The following is a 16,056-nucleotide window of genomic DNA, read 5'->3' on the forward strand; positions in this document are numbered from 1 at the left end:
AAAGAAAGAAAGAAAGAAAGAAAGAAAGAAAGAAAGAAAGAAAGAAAGAAAGAAAGAAAAGATTAAGACGATTTGTATAGAAAAGTGGAAAACACTTTCCTGGCATAGTGGAATGAAATGAATATTAGCAAGGAGGCAGAGATAAGCATTAGGTGTTTAAGATATAGTAAGTACAGTATTAATATAATACTCACCATTTATTGAAAGGTAACATGGCTTAGTGATTAAAAGCATGGCCTCTGAAGACAGACTTCCTGGGTTTGAAATATACTACTACTTATTAGCCATTAAAATGGTAAGTTAATTAATTTCCCTATACCCCAGTTTTCTGTTCTCTAAAATTAAGATACTGATATTACCTATTTTAGAGGGTTGTTACAAGGATCAAATGAGTTTACAAAGTATTTAGAACAGTATCCAAGCACTTTGTAAGTAGAGTTAGCTAAATGAAGTACTGAACGTATTGTAAATATATGGTACTCCAGGCACATAAGCACATAATGTTATTTCATTTAATCTTTATCATCTTATAAGATATATATTATTATGTCTGTGTTATTGGTGAGAAAAATAGAAGAGAGAGTTAAATTTCTTAAGATCACACACTTGGTAGTTTTCAAAGCTATGATTCAAACAAATGCAAAGCTTGTGCTCTAAACCACTAACCTATACTTTCTGAATTTAGGTAGCAGTGGAAAAATAAAGCAAAACAGATGAGGCCAAATTATGTAGGCCTTGAAAACATCAGGCTAAAATAATTATATCATCTACTATATCATTTATCTACTATATCATTTATCTACTATATCAATTATATCATCTACTATAGGCAGTGAGAAGTCACTGAAGGTTTCTGGGCAGTGATGTGTTTTAGAAAGATTTATCTGGCCACAGAATTCTGGATGGATTATAAATCCCTGGGTCATAAAAGTATCAAGCAAACACAAACATATCTGAAGTGAACTTGCAGAAAATAGGCCATTTTTTTTTCCTTCAAACTCACCCTTAGATATTCATCCATCTACCTAATCCCATTTGGTCTCTAAACCATAATCAATACTAGCATCAGCACCAAATAACCAAAGAAAAGTTGAGACTGCTATTGGCTGATTCCTAAATCCACCTACACCCAACAACAGTGTTCAATTCTACTGCCTAAATGCAGGTGCAGACATTCATGTATATCCATAGTCTCTTTGTAATCTACAACTGAAAGGTATTTAACAACTAGAAAATGAATCACATGTGTAATGCCTCTTGATTTAATAGCCCAACTCATCTCCCCAGATGCTATCCCCAACTATAAAGCATTGCTGGAGAAAATCACACAGCCAGGGTTGCTGCTACTACAAATTCATGATCTTCAACCTCAGCTGGGCCTGAAATGCCGCCAGGCAGCTCTAATCAGACATTTCTCCTATTCCCTTCAGTGGCTGCTTCAAACTTTCACCACTTTTAAGCATTTTACACCTCTCCCCCCATCCTACCATCACTGACGCCTCCTATTCCACACACACATGCTCAACAGATGATTTTTTCTGTATTTTGCCGAGGAAATAAATTTAAGTGCAATAATGTAAGAATTCCTCAGCTCCTCACTTGCCACCACCAGGATATTTGTTTGTAAACCCACTTATTTCTATGTCTTTACCTCCTAGATCAGTAAAAAAGGTGTCCTTCCCTGCATCTAGAGCTAATCATTTCATCTGTACTCTAGACTCCCTCCCTGCCAACTCTATGATATCACTCCACCAAGCCATTTCTCTCATGTCTAAAGTTTCAGTCTTCCTTCTCTTCTGGTTCTTCCTTTTCTACTGCCTTTTCCCTTTATCACATTCCTGTAGGCAGCTCTATTATTTAAAATTCTCTTTTAACCCATATTCTCCCCTCCCCCCAACCCCCTACCTACTCTTTTTCCATTCAAAGTCAGACTAGTTGAAAGAACTTTATATTCCTTGAATTCCTTCCTCTCTTCATCCATTCTTTTGATTTTTCCTTGGACCACATGTTCATAGAATGGGATTAGTCATAACCCTTGGTTCATGACACACTCATCACTGGTTCATGCATGGTCCACTTTTAATAATTAAGTTGGTAAAACTACTTGCTCTCTCCCCTTCTCCATCCTGCCTTCCACTTTCCCTTACAGGTTTTATCCTCAAGAAGAGCATTCCCTTAATGAATCTCATGACCTGAATCTTCATATAAGACACTGCTTCTTGGAAACCTGACCAAAGACACTAAGGATGATAGAACAGAAAGATAAAAAGAGCCCGAAACCTGGTGAAATCATGGAACTACCACACTAATTCTGGACTACTTAACTCTGGGCTCTTTTTACTTAAGAAAAATAACTATTTGGTTAAGCTCCTGTAGCTGAGTTTGTTAGACTTGCACTTGAGCATAGTCCCTAAATAATCCACTCCTAAACCTCACTTCTCCAGTTCAGACCACTCTTAGAAGAAATTCCAGACACATACATCTAAGTACTTTCCTAACACCTTCATTTAGTACCTCAATCCCAATTTGCCAAAAACTGGACTTCTAAATTTCTCCCAAAATAGGCATTTCTTTCTGTATCTCAAACAGTGGATGTCACCTCTAACTGTTCACTATCCCAAACAAAATTCTAAATGACAAACAGAGCCCTTCATCCCCTACCAATCTTTTCACACCTCTGCTCTATCATGTTCCCCTGTACCATTGGCCCAGATTGATTTAGTCACTGGATCCACTCCTGAGGATTCCCTCTTTGAAATATATCTCAAATATATTCTTCCCTCACCATTTCTCCTGCTAATGCCACTGCCTTACTTCAGGTCTTCAGCATTTTGCTCTTTGATAATAGCTTCATACCTGGTGTACTTGCCTCTTATCTTGATGTTCTTCAATTTATTACTTACCCACACTTCCATCAGATGGACTTTGTTTTGCAGGAGGCAAAAAGTATTGTCCTCTCTTCCCACAAGTAGTCTTCATGGTAGAATAGGATAAATTTGAAGTGGTTGTTTCCTGAAAGAGAACAGAAACAAAAAGGAAAAAAGGAACTAAGTTCTACATCTGTTTTTACACAATAAAGATTAAGAAAATGTGCAGGATAAGGAGAGAATCCATACAATAAACTAATTCAGCAGATGCAGATGCTTTGAACCAGAAGGGTCTATGAAATCCAACAATGCCCTTCTCTTCTCTGTTCTTCAACCAAATCTGTAGAGATTGGGAGGAACACGTGTGGTTCAAACTTCAAGCAAACTTCATCTTACTACCAAATGTCCTTATACTTTGCTGACTGCTGAGTTACTGCCCAAATCTGCTATCATTCCTCTTAGAATTTTTTAATGATTTTCTTCAGAAAAAAAATGTGAACATCTAAGTCAAACCCTATGATCTGGCTATAGTAAACTATCCAGAGTTTACTATACCAAACTAACCAAGTAACACTATTTCATGCTTCCACGCTTTTTTGCATCCTGTTCCCCCTACATGTCATACCATTTTATTCTACCCTTTGCTCTTAATCAATAAAGTTCTATTTATCCTACATGATGCAGTTCAAACCTTTCATAACCTACTAAGTCTAAGTCTAAATACTCTGCAGATACTGGACTTCACTATCACTCTAGGTGAGCTGTTGAAGCATTTCTTTTTTTCTTTTTTTTTAACATTTATTTATTTTTGAGAGACAGAGACAGAGTGCAAGTGGGGGAGGGGAAGACAGAGAGAGGGAGACCCAGGATCCGAAGCAGGCTCCAGGCTCTGAGCTATTAACACAGAGCCCTACGCAGGGTTTGAACTCACAAACTGCAAGATCATGACCTGAGCTGAAGTCAGAGGCTTAACTGACTGAGCCACCCAGGCGCCCCTGTTGAAGCATTTCTAAAACTATGTAGTAATAGTTAGCAATGAACTCCTTAGGGGAAGAGACTACAATGTTGTAACTCAAGAATGAATCTGTCCCTCATACATAGTAAGTTCTTCCTCCCCAAAATTTGTTTAATGTGATACTTCAGAGAAGTATGTAATCTTCTCATGGGCACATAGCTGGGAACACAACAGGTCTTCTGACTAAATTTCATGTTTCTTCTTCTACATCACAACTGTGTCTCTTGAAAGATCAGTAAATACAAAACCCACAAGCACTCATATAAGCACACAAAATTATATAGCAGTTACTACTCTCATCAACCATTAACATGTAGGTCTCTTCCCTCTAAACGCTTTCCACCAGTTTTCCTAAATTCATTTCCCTCACAGGTCAGAGAATGGAATTTCCTAATTTCAAAAGTATTGGTCTTTACAAATACTATCACTTATTTAATAAAATATTTTCTTGCATTCTTCCTGAATTATGACCAACAGCAAGGCAGCAAGCTGAATCATGTGAAAATAATTTAGAAACAAAGTGTCTTTACCATGTCCACTAGAAGATAGCACCATAAGTTCACTTAATACTTACTCTCTTATGTTTACAACCTGCACTACTGAAATTTAAATAAAGTGTGTTAATTTAGGGCAATGTAATCCATTTTAGAGATTAACTACCTAACAACTGTTATGATCCTCAATAAAGAGCCAAACAGACCTTTTGAACCAAACTGAAATATGGTTTAGATACTATTTTTCTGTGAAGGTGGGAATAAAAATGAAAATTTACAAGAGCTAGGAATGCAACCAAAAAAAAATTTTTTTTTTAATGTGGTGTCTTGTTTTGCTGTTGTTGTTGCCATCATTAACTGATTAACTTTCTTTTTCTTTCTTTCTCTCTTCCTTTCTTTCTCTTCCTTCCTTTTCTCCTTTCTTTCACATCTTTCTCTTCTTTCTTTCTTTCTTTCTTTCTTTCTTTCTTTCTCTTTCTTTCCTTCTCTTCTTTCTCTTCTTTCTTTCTCTCTTTCCTTCCTTCCTTCCTCTCTTCTTTGCAGGTTCTGTTGCCTAATTTCTGTTGGACTACCATGATTTTACTCAGTCTTTGGGCATACATGTGAAAACTAATGCACATATCTCAATTGAAATTCTGCATAGTTTTGTTGGAAATCAGATACTTTCATATTTTAAAAAATATAAGATACTTAGTGAAGTAAAAGGAAGAAAAAGAGAAAAACACAAAAAGAGTTCATCACACATGAAATATTTGGGGAAAATAAGTAGCCATGTTAGTTTACTAACCAGGAGAGCTAGAATAAATCAAAACTGAAAATAATTGTACCAAAATAAAAAAACAGGTAAATTTGAAGCTTCAGAACCCTAAATCCACTACTCAAAATAGCCCAACACCAACTGAAATGGATGTCCAGTCCAAATATACAGCAAGAAGTAGATGTATTCAAATAGCATTTAGTTTAAAGCTGAGTGTTCATTTGCCAGGCAGACAGCCCATTAAAAAACTGTGGTTTTGGGGTGTTTTCAACTGAACCTGAGTTTTAAGATGTATGAATTAGTTTACCTCCTTGGAAAGACATGATTTCCTGTTTTCAGGAGAAATGCAAGCCTCTAAAAGCTTATTTAAAAGGTTCAAAAGGCTACTTAGGCATCAAATAACTATTAAAAACAATATTTTGACTATTTAAGTGTAAACGAATCAGAAACATATGGATTAAATTTCCCTTAAATTGCACATGCTCCAAACTGAAGAGTATAAGCAATGGGTGAAACCTGTTTTGGATTTCAGTGAGCCCAAAACATTTGAAAAATCATATGAGATGTTCAGTGAACTCAAGAGTACAGCTGGATTCACCCATACCTAATTCATTCCTATCCTATGCTTCTGGTCTTAATATAAGGAAGGGTGTTAAGTACACAAGTAGCTTACAGGTAAAACGTGTAGATCTAAATATAGATGTGATTTAAAAACAGAGAGAGAGAGAAGAACTTTTTAAAAAGTATTTTAAAAACTTGTGTGTTAAAAGAAAGTCTTCCAGTTTTAAACAAAATCTAAAATAGCCTTTAGACTCTTCATACAATTTTATTTTGAGTCTTTTCCTAATTAAAGACAATTTATATAAGATGGAGAATAAAATAAACTAAAATTTTTTTTAGCTTCCACTATGTTCCAGACACTGTGCTTGATATTTTTACACACATTATTTCTTCACCCAATCCCACAAACCAGTTTCATGTGCCTATGCACAGAGATAAGGCATTTGTATTTCACTCGATTATTTTTCTCTTCACCTTGAGCAAGCAGTCTGTTTACAATAAACAGCCAGAGTCTAATAAGCCAGCTGAAAAACATCATATTCCCTCATCAAATTAAACTGATAATATTAAGAATTAAAGTCCTTAGCTACCAGTTGAACTACATAAAACTGAATAAGAGCACATGTTTTGGGATAAAAAATTACTTTATATTTTTGTACCTTCTTTGTATAACTGGAAAAATAATACCTACCTTATAGGATCATTATGAGTATAGACTGGGGAGTTGTATGTAATATGCTTGAGAGTAATGTGTTCAATAAGTGATAACTATTACATAAGAAATATGTGTATATTGATGTATGTGCTCAAAACTTCTTTTCTCCAACAACCAGTCAGATCCAGACTGTGTAACTGCCTATCACCCTTATCAAAATGAATCCCTCTGATCTCTCTCCAGACTCTCTGTGATAAACAATTCACCATTCACTCAGTAGATTATGAATGGTCCCCACATATCCTGAAGAGGTTGCTTGAAACCACCTCCATCACAAGTTACAACTCTCCACAACATGTGTGGACCTAGAGGGTACTGTGCTAAGTGAAATAAGTCAGACAGAAAAATATAAATACCATATGATTTTACTTATATGTGGAGTCTAAAAAACAAAACAAATGAATAAACAAGCAAACAGAAGTAGACTCACAAATACAGAGAACAAACTGGTGGTTGCCAGAAGGGAGGGAGTTGGAAGGATGGATGAAATAGGAGGAGAAACAGGTATTAACTTCCAGTTATAAAATAAATAAGTCATGGGGGTGAAAAGTACAGTATAAGGAATATAGTCCATAATACTGTAATAACTCTGTACGGTGACAGAACTAAACTTACCACGGTGAGCATTTTATAATGTACATAATTGTTGAATCACTGTTTTACACCTGAAATAAATACAACGTTATATGCAAACTGTACTTCAATAAAAAGTAAAAATTAAAAGAAAAAAGTTACAGCTTTCCACCCCATGGTGCCCTGTAAAATGCCATGCTGGTATCTTGAAGATGGAGGCTATCCCCACACCTATCAGAAGTAACCTGTGTCAAACAGCAGGTCCTGCCATGACCCAGCTCCTGCTAACTGAGGTATAGCACTACTTTTACACGAGTCTTCCTTTCCCCATCAAAATCCAGCTGACTCCTCTTCCACCAGTTCAAGGAGTTTACTTGGGCTCCAAGAAGTCATAGCTCTTTCTTTGGTATACTTCAGCTCCAGCACTCTGCTCATCCACTCTGCCACCACTGGAGTAACTGGCACAACCCAATGTGCAGGCATATTCAGTGTAGCCCCAATGCTCAAACACACTATCTTTGAGAAAGAGAAGATATACTGACAGCCCTCTCCCTACATACCACTCATGCTGTCTTATCTGAGGGTCATGCCTCTGCCCCCTCATGACTTTTGCTCAGAGAAACAGAAATGGGGTGGCTAGGAAGAGTTTCCAGAACCATATCACAATTCCACACAGAAAAATGACCATCAGACAGTTTTCATTGACTGCTCCCCCACCTTTAACACCAGCTTGCATGCCTTTTTTTTTTTCCCCCTTGGAAAAAGATCTGATTCCATAGCATGGCAGCCTACGAGGTTTCCAAAAGTCCCTGTGCAGGTTTTAAACTTCTGAGTTATATTAAACCTTGTCACATTTGCTGGTTAGTCAACGTTCCATTGCCTGTCAGCAGTAAAAACCTTACCAGAAGAGGTGTTCTTGCCAGCAGGGATCTTTGAGTCACTTATCTCCATGAGGTTTAATGAGTTGCATTAAGTCAAGCACTCTGACAAATCTGTACATAAGGTAATTGGTTTTAAATGCCTAGTGAGAGGTTGCACACGGAGCAAAGGTGTTGAATATTGTGTACTCACCACAGGTAATAATTTTAAGAGCGAACCTAATGGCTTAAGAGCCTTCTAATTTTTATTAGGTCTCTCTTTGGTTGGGTTGCTCTTTGTTTGAGGTTAACAAGACCAAAAACTAGTTTTAGATCATACCTAAGAAGATGAAAGTGACTGGCACTTAATAGAGGGCCCACCCTTCAGCTATGTGCTCTCTGGGAGAGGGAGAAAGGGAAATAATGGGAAAGTATAGTAGTCCTCCCTTATCTGTGGTTTTGCTTTCCCTGGTTTCAGTTACTCACAGTCAACTACAGTCCAGAAGCAGATGACTCTCCTTCTGATATATATCAGAAGGTTAATAGTAGCCTAAAGCTACATCACAATGCCTATGTCATTCACCTTATTTCATCTCATCACATAGGCATGTTATCACTTTATATCATCATCATCATCATCATCATCATCATCATAAGGGTGAGTACCATACAATAAGACAGTTTGAGAGAGATCACATTCACATAACTTTTATTATAATATATTATAATTGATCCATTTTATTATAAATTATCATTAATCTTTTAATGTGCCTAATTCATAAGTAAACTTTATCTTAGTCATGTCATCTTACATAAGAAAAAACATAGTATATATAGGGTATAGTACTATCCATGGTTTCAGCACCCACTGGGGGTCTTGGAATATATCCCTTGGAGATAAGGGGGGACTACTGTGTACCCTTCCTTCCTGCAGCTTCAGTGATATTAAATAGTAGTTCATCTGTCAAAGACAGGGTTAGAGGTGGCAAAGTAGAATTCTGTGTGCTACTTAAGCTTCCAGGCCCCTTTTATCCATAGTGTCATCACTCAGGCCAGTTTGGGACAGGGCTATAGGGTTGTCAGCAGTATTGGGTTACCAAGGAAGGAGAAAATTCATTATTGGAGCTGCTGGCCTGGTAATAGAAGGTGAGTGAAGCGAAGCGAAGCGAAGTGAAGTGAAGTGAAGTGAAGACATAGGTCAATGTCATACACCATCAGGCACAAGGCTCTCAGTATCAAGAGTACATTTGTCAGGCTTAGCATGGTAGAGAGGGATCTCAGCAGGAATTTACACTGATGTCCTGGTGTATTGTAACTGTGGTTCAAGGAATTCTGTCCGTATCAGAGAGATCTCCAGGCCATGGAGGTGGTGACTGTGGGCTTGTGTCTAGGGGTACAGTTGTAGCCCTCAAGGAGACAAATGAGATTGTCAGGCCCCTGCAACAGTCTGAGTTCAGGGGGTGAGGGGAAGCTAGATCTCTAGGAAACTTGACTAGAATACTAAGAAGGGTAACCCTCAGACTCTTCTCTTTCCCATATTTCCCCCTCTTGTTACTTGCCTTAATATTTCAAATACCCAATCAGAAACCTAGGCACCATACATGATACTTCCTTCTCCCACTCCTTCATATCCAAACCAAATAACAATCCTTTGTTCCACATCCTTAACGTCTTTTAATTGTCACTTCTTTCCATCTCTACTGTCATTACCTTAGTTCAGGACATGATCATTTTTGACTTAGATTACTAGAGTAGTCTCCTAACTATTCGTCTTGCCTTCCCACCAATCCCCATTTCCTACCACTACCTCCCTTACAGTCGTGCTCTAGCCCTCCCTAGTTACTTGTAGCTCCTTGCGTGTGCCACGTTCCCTCTTATTTCTAGGGTTTGCACATCTTCATTGGTTAATTCTTACACTTTTACTTTCTCAAAGAGGGTTCCCAATTCCTCAGGAATGGCCTCAGTGCTCCACCCCCATGATACCACAGAACTGTAATAAGGGCTATTAATACCATACTGCAGTGTCTCTTTTCTTGCTTTTGTCTTTTTGATCAACTCTGTACCGCCAGCTATTTGTGCATTGCCTAAAACACAATATGCAATCAGTGAATATTTAATTAGTAGACTGGATTCTGTGACTGGTGGCTATACTCCTGACGTATCTGATTGTGAATCTAAATGATATTATAAAAATATATATATATAAAGATATTACAAAAACAAATTAGACAAAAAGTTAAAAATAGAACTACCATATGGTCCAGCAACTCTATATATAGGAAATTAATCATTATCTTGGATATATCTGCACTCCCCTGCTCATTGTAGCATTATTTACCATAGCTAAGACATGAAAACAACCTGTATCCATTGATGTATTAATATATAAGAAGAATTTGGTGTATATACAATGGAATATTATTCATTCATAAAAAAAGGAATCCTTCCATTTGCAACAATATGATGGCCTTTGAAGTCATTATGCTAAGTAAATCAGATAGAAAAAGATAAATACTTCATGATATTACTTACATATGAAATTTTAAAAAGCCATACTCCTCCTGTTAGTCATTCTAACACTGAGTTTAGACCAATATTTGCTCCAAGCTGATCATAAATTCTCTTTGCCTTTCCACCCCCATGTATAAATCCTACCTACCCAAATTGAGGTTATCCCAGGTACAAGAAAAACAGGACCCAACCTTGATAACAAGAATTAAGATGTTAGTTTGCTGAAATGAAATCAAACCTTTCTTCACATATAGAAAGCTGATCTTTTTTATATAGAAAGCTGATCAATTGAAATAAAACAGCAGTTTTACATAATAAAAAGCAAGGATCTTCAGGTCACAGTAATGTTGCATCTAAGGTTGGTCAGAAAGTAAGGCTTCCTAACTCTGTTTTCATTAATTAGCTAGTCAAAACACCTTCTGTTGATGTACTTGATACTCTCACACATTGAGACTTGCCAGAATCTGCTAATCCTGATCCTTCATGTATTTTCTGTAAAGACTGGGAAGCTGGATCCTGTATGAATGTGAAGGTTGCCTACCAGATAAAAATACCCACCTAAAACAATGACTAGGGTCTGAAATCAAGCCTAAACTCTGCTCATCAAGCTTTGTGTCCTGGCTTTGGGGCTTGCATCACCCAGGGGACACGATACCTTTTTCTAATCCATGCAAAAGTACTTTGTGGGTGGTAGGGTTCCTGCTTGAAAGCGTTAAGATTCAGCACTGTCACAGCTCTCAAGTAACCCTAGAAGACCAAAATTCTGAATTATATGTTCCAGAGATCCCAACGGCATTCATCAGTCTCAGGATATACCATTCTGCCCTCTAATCATCATGACTTTGAGCCTGAACCATCAAATGAATCCACTCAACCTCTGCCCATCAAGACCTTGGCTTAGAGTGGAAACTGCCAGACCTTTAAACCATGCAGAACAAACAACAAAGGCTATAAAAGTCAGCTTGAGGCTAGGAAGTAAGCAAAATCTAGTCTTCTGTTTATATTTCAGACCTGCTTGATTCTAAGTGCTCTGAGCACACTTGCATCTTTGGCTGGTAGTGCAATATCTCAACTTTCTGGGAACACCATCTTTGTTGGGACTTAGCCTCCTAGATATCAGCCTTCTGACTAACTTCCTGGATATGGTTTTGGGCTCCTGACTCAGCCTTTCTAATGCTACTCTCCCCTGAGGCTGACCACCCTTTCCACTAGTGATGAATATGATCCCAGGCCCAGCATTCAGCCCAATATAGATAATGATATGGCCCAAGTGATGATACTAACAATATGGTATGTTCCATGGGCTCCAAAATACCAAACTTCACAAAAGCGGGGGTTTTCTACATATTATTTCATTATTTTCCTTCACTACTCATCATAAAAATCTCATCCAGTAAGACCAAAAGGGCTCATCATATTCTTATCTTTATCAACAATAATAAAAACAATAACAAATATCCACTCTGGTGAAGACCATAGAGCTAAGTTATAGAGAACAAAGATTTATGAAACCCAGATCATATTCTTGAATGTTGCCCATCAGTTATGTATTGTGTCTCAGAACAGCTCTCATTGGTGCAAAGTTCTGGCCATAACCAGGATGCCAGAGGATGCTGCAGAGAACCTGCAGCAAGAAAGCAGGTGTAGGCTTCCTGGCAGAAGCTTTCTTCCAGGCTAGCAGACTAAATCTTTAACCCCTAGTGTTTCTGAAGGCTGGCTCTACTGCTGAGCCCTCTTCCTCCCTTAGTAGATCCCATCGAAAATCAACCTGATCTCCTCCTTACTGTCTGCAGTCTTTCCTCACCCACATCTCTGCCTATTCTCCTCTAAATCACACATTTGGTTTCCATGCCTGCCTTTAAACTCTGTCTCTGGAAATAAAAATCCACGCTGACATCACTTAATTTTCTTGACATCACTATTTTTGGCTGCATCATTCCTGTGACCTGCATGTTACTATCATTCATCTTGCCCTACTATGGTTTTATTGGTCTCATAACTCAGTTACAGTTTTTGTTGTCTGAGGGAGGAGGATGATGGAGGTAGACGTAGCTTTAGGATAAAGCAGATGCTGTGGACAGCAAAGAGAAAAGAAGGAAAAAACCTGGGTCTCTGATGACTTTTTAAAATTGTGGTAAAGTACATATAACACAAAATTGGCCATTTTAACCATTTTTAAGTGTACAATTCAGTGGCATTATATTCACAATGTTGTGCCACCATCACCACTGTCTATTTCCAAAACTTTTTCATCACCCCAGAGACTTTGCAACTGGCCATTCAGCAACAGCTCCCATTCCCCAGTCTCCCATGCCCCTGGTGACTTCTAATCCACTTTCTGTCTCCATAAATTTGCCTATTCCAGATATTTCGAGTAAGTGGAATCACACAATATTTGTCCTTTCGGTTCTGGATTATTTCACTTGGCATAAAGTTTTCAAGGTTTAAGGTTTGTGAAGTATGGTACCCATTATCAACAGCGTATTCCTGATTCAATTCATATTTTGTATATGGTTATAAATCTTATATAGCTTTTAACTTGACACTTAATATAAACCCATTTGATTTGAATATACAGGCATAACTCATTTTATTGCACTTGTCTTTATTGCACTTCACAGATCCTGTGTTTTTTACAAATTGAAAGTTGGTGGCAAACCTGTGTCAAGCAAGTTGATTGGCACTATTTTTCTAACAGCATTTTCTCACTTTGTATCTCTGTGTTTCATTTTGACAATTCTCACAACACTTCAAAATTTTTCATTATTATATTTGAATTGCTGCAATCTTGTGATAAAACTTTAATGAATGAGGAGTTGCTTTTTATGGATGAGCAAAGAAAGTGGTTTCTTGAGATGGAATCGACTCTTGGTGAAGATGCTGTGAAGATTGTTGAAATGACAACAAAAGATTTAGAATATTACATAAACTTAGTTGATAAAATAGCAGCAAGGTTTGGGAAGACTGACTCCAATTTTAAAAGAAGTTCTACTGTGAGTAAAATGCTGTCAAACAACATCTCATGCCAAAGAGCCTTTATGAAAGAGAGAGTCAATCAATGTGGTAAATTTCATTGTTGTCTTATTTTAAAACATTGCTGTAGCCACCCCAACCTTCAGCAACCACACCCTGGTCAGTCAGCAGCTGTCCACATTGAGGCAAGACCCTCCACCAGCAAAAAGATTATGACCCACTGAAAGCTTAGATGGTAGTTAGCATTTGTTAGCAATAAATTATTTTCTATTTCAGGTACATAAATAGTTTTCAGACATAATTCTATTGCACACTTAATGAATTATAATATGGTAAAAACATAATTTTTATATGCACTTGGAAACCAAAAAAAATAATTTGACTCACTCTATTGCAATACTTGCTTTATTGTGGTTGTCTAGAACTGAACCTGCATTATCTCCAAGGTACATCTGTAATGTATGTAGTATGTGTATGTGATTTGTGCACACTTTAGTTCCATGAACCTTGGGAAAATGATTCTACAAATATCATATATAGATATAAATGTATAGTTTTGTTTTTTTTTTGCAAAGTGATACATTCTTCTTATTTATTAAATCACTAGTTTCAGTGTTGTATAGAGCTATTTGTAGAACAATTTCAGAAAAGAATTAAAATATTGTGAAAATTTCAGCTTAATAAATATTTATATAAAAACTTCAGAATTTCATTCTTTTTTTACTGCTGAATAGTATTCCATGGTACATGTATACATTTGTTTATCCATTCATCTGTTGATGAACACTTGAGTTATTTGCACCTTTTGGATATGATGAATAATGTTGCAGTGAACACTGACATACAAGTATCTGAGTCCCTGCTTTTTATTCTTCTGGTTATATATTTAGAAGTGGAATTGCTAGCTTAAGGTCATTCTATGTCAAGCTCTTGGAAGAACTGCCAAACTGTTTTCCATAGGGGTTACATTTTACATTCCCACCAACAACATAAGAAGATTCCAATTTCTCCATATCCTTGCCAATATTAGCTATTTTCTTTAAAAAACATATTATTATAGCCCTCCCAATAGGTGTGAAGTGGTATTTTATTGTATTTTTGGTGTGCATTTCCCTAGTTCCCAATGATGTTGAGCACTTTTTCATACACTTATTGGTCACTTGTATCTCTTCTTTGGAGGAATGTCCATTCAAATCCTTGCTCATATTTTAATTAGGTTATTTGTCTTTGTGTTGTTGAGTTATAGTAGCTCTTTATGTATTCTAGATATAAACTTTTATCTGTGATAAAAAAGATTTACAAATATTTTTTAGATTTCTTTTCACTTTCTTGACAATGTTCTTTGATGCACAAAGTTTTTAATTTTGGTTTCCAATTTATCTATTTTTTCCTTCAGTTATTCTTGTTTTTGGTGTCATATCTAAAAATCTATTGCCAAATCTAAGGTAATGAAAAGTGCCCCTATGTTTTCTTCTAAAAATTTTATGGCTTTAGCTCTTATATTTGGGTTGTTGACCCATTTGAAGTTAATTTTTATATATCATATGAGGTAGAGATCCAACTCTTTCCTTTGCATAGGGAAATCCAGTTGTTCCAGCACATCTGTTAAATAGAAAATTCCTTCCCCATTGAATAGACTTGGTACTCATGTCAAAAATCAATTGGCCGTAAATATATGGATTTACTTCTGTAATCCCAGTTACATTCTATTTGTCTATAGGTCTATGTTTATGCCTTTCATGATTTTTTGAGTTGCTGAGTTAACAAACACTGAAGGTTACTATATTCATTGTATATTGCTGCTATAACAAATTTCTAAATTTGTCTTAAACAAAAACGAAGTTATTATCTTATAGTTCTAGAGGACAGGGTTCCAAAATGGGTTTCACTGACATAAAACCAACATGTCAGCAGGGCTGCATTTCTTTCTGGCAACTGTAGGAAAGAATCCATTTCCTTATCTTTTCCAGATTCTAGAAGCCACCCACGCTCCTTAGCTCATGGCCTTCTTCCATCTTCAAAGCCAGCAATGATAAGTCAAGTCCTTCTTACACTGAATCACTCTGACTTTTGCTTCATCATCATGTTTCTGTCTCTCTCACCCTTCTTTTGCCTCCCTCTTCTACTCTGTGATTATATCAGACCCACCCAATAAGTCATGTAATCTCCCTATTGTAAATTCATCTGATTAGCAATTTCAATGTCCCTTTACCATGTCATATAATATATTCACTGGTTTTGGGAATTAGGACACAGACACCTTTGCGGAACTATTGTACTGCCTTTCATAGCCATTCTGGGTCTGGACTTGTAGTCATTTGATACAAGAAAGTTTCCTATAGTTAAAGCCTATATAATTTGAGGCTGGGCCTGATTTATTCACCAGTCTCCCTATCACCACTCAACACAGTGCCTGGAATATAGTATATGACTGATAAATACTATTGAGAAATGTATTTACTGATGCTACTAGTGCCCAGATAGTTTTTTTTTTAATTTTTTTATGTTTATTCATTTTTGAAAAACAGAGAGACAGAGCACAAGCAGGGGTGGGGCGGAGAAAGAGGGGGACACAGAATCTGTAGCAGGCTCTAGGCTCTGAGCTGTCAGCACAGAGCCTGACACGGGGCTTGAACTCAAGAACTGCGAGATCATGACCTGAGCCAAAGTTGGATGCTCAATGGACTGAGCCACCCAGGCGCCCCAGTGCCCAGATAGTCTTTGTCAATGATT

At 37.0% G+C, this 16,056-nt stretch overlaps 1 long non-coding RNA gene across 3 annotated transcripts in view; it reads right to left on the reverse strand.

Moving 5' to 3' along the window:
• LOC121027325 (uncharacterized) overlaps nt 1–16,056 on the reverse strand; it is a 97,225-nt gene that overhangs the window by 37,933 nt on the left and 43,236 nt on the right. For 2 of the 3 annotated variants that reach the window (XR_005788664.1, XR_005788663.1), the window contains one exon: nt 2,857–3,012. This is a non-coding gene — a long non-coding RNA (uncharacterized LOC121027325). The remainder of the gene's footprint in view (nt 1–2,856; nt 3,013–16,056) is intronic. The other variant, XR_005788665.1, reaches the window with a different exon arrangement.

Source organism: Herpailurus yagouaroundi, unplaced genomic scaffold (assembly GCF_014898765.1).
Source record: "Herpailurus yagouaroundi ecotype Mexico unplaced genomic scaffold, PumYag 77, whole genome shotgun sequence".
NCBI classification, from domain to species: domain Eukaryota; kingdom Metazoa; phylum Chordata; class Mammalia; order Carnivora; family Felidae; genus Herpailurus; species Herpailurus yagouaroundi.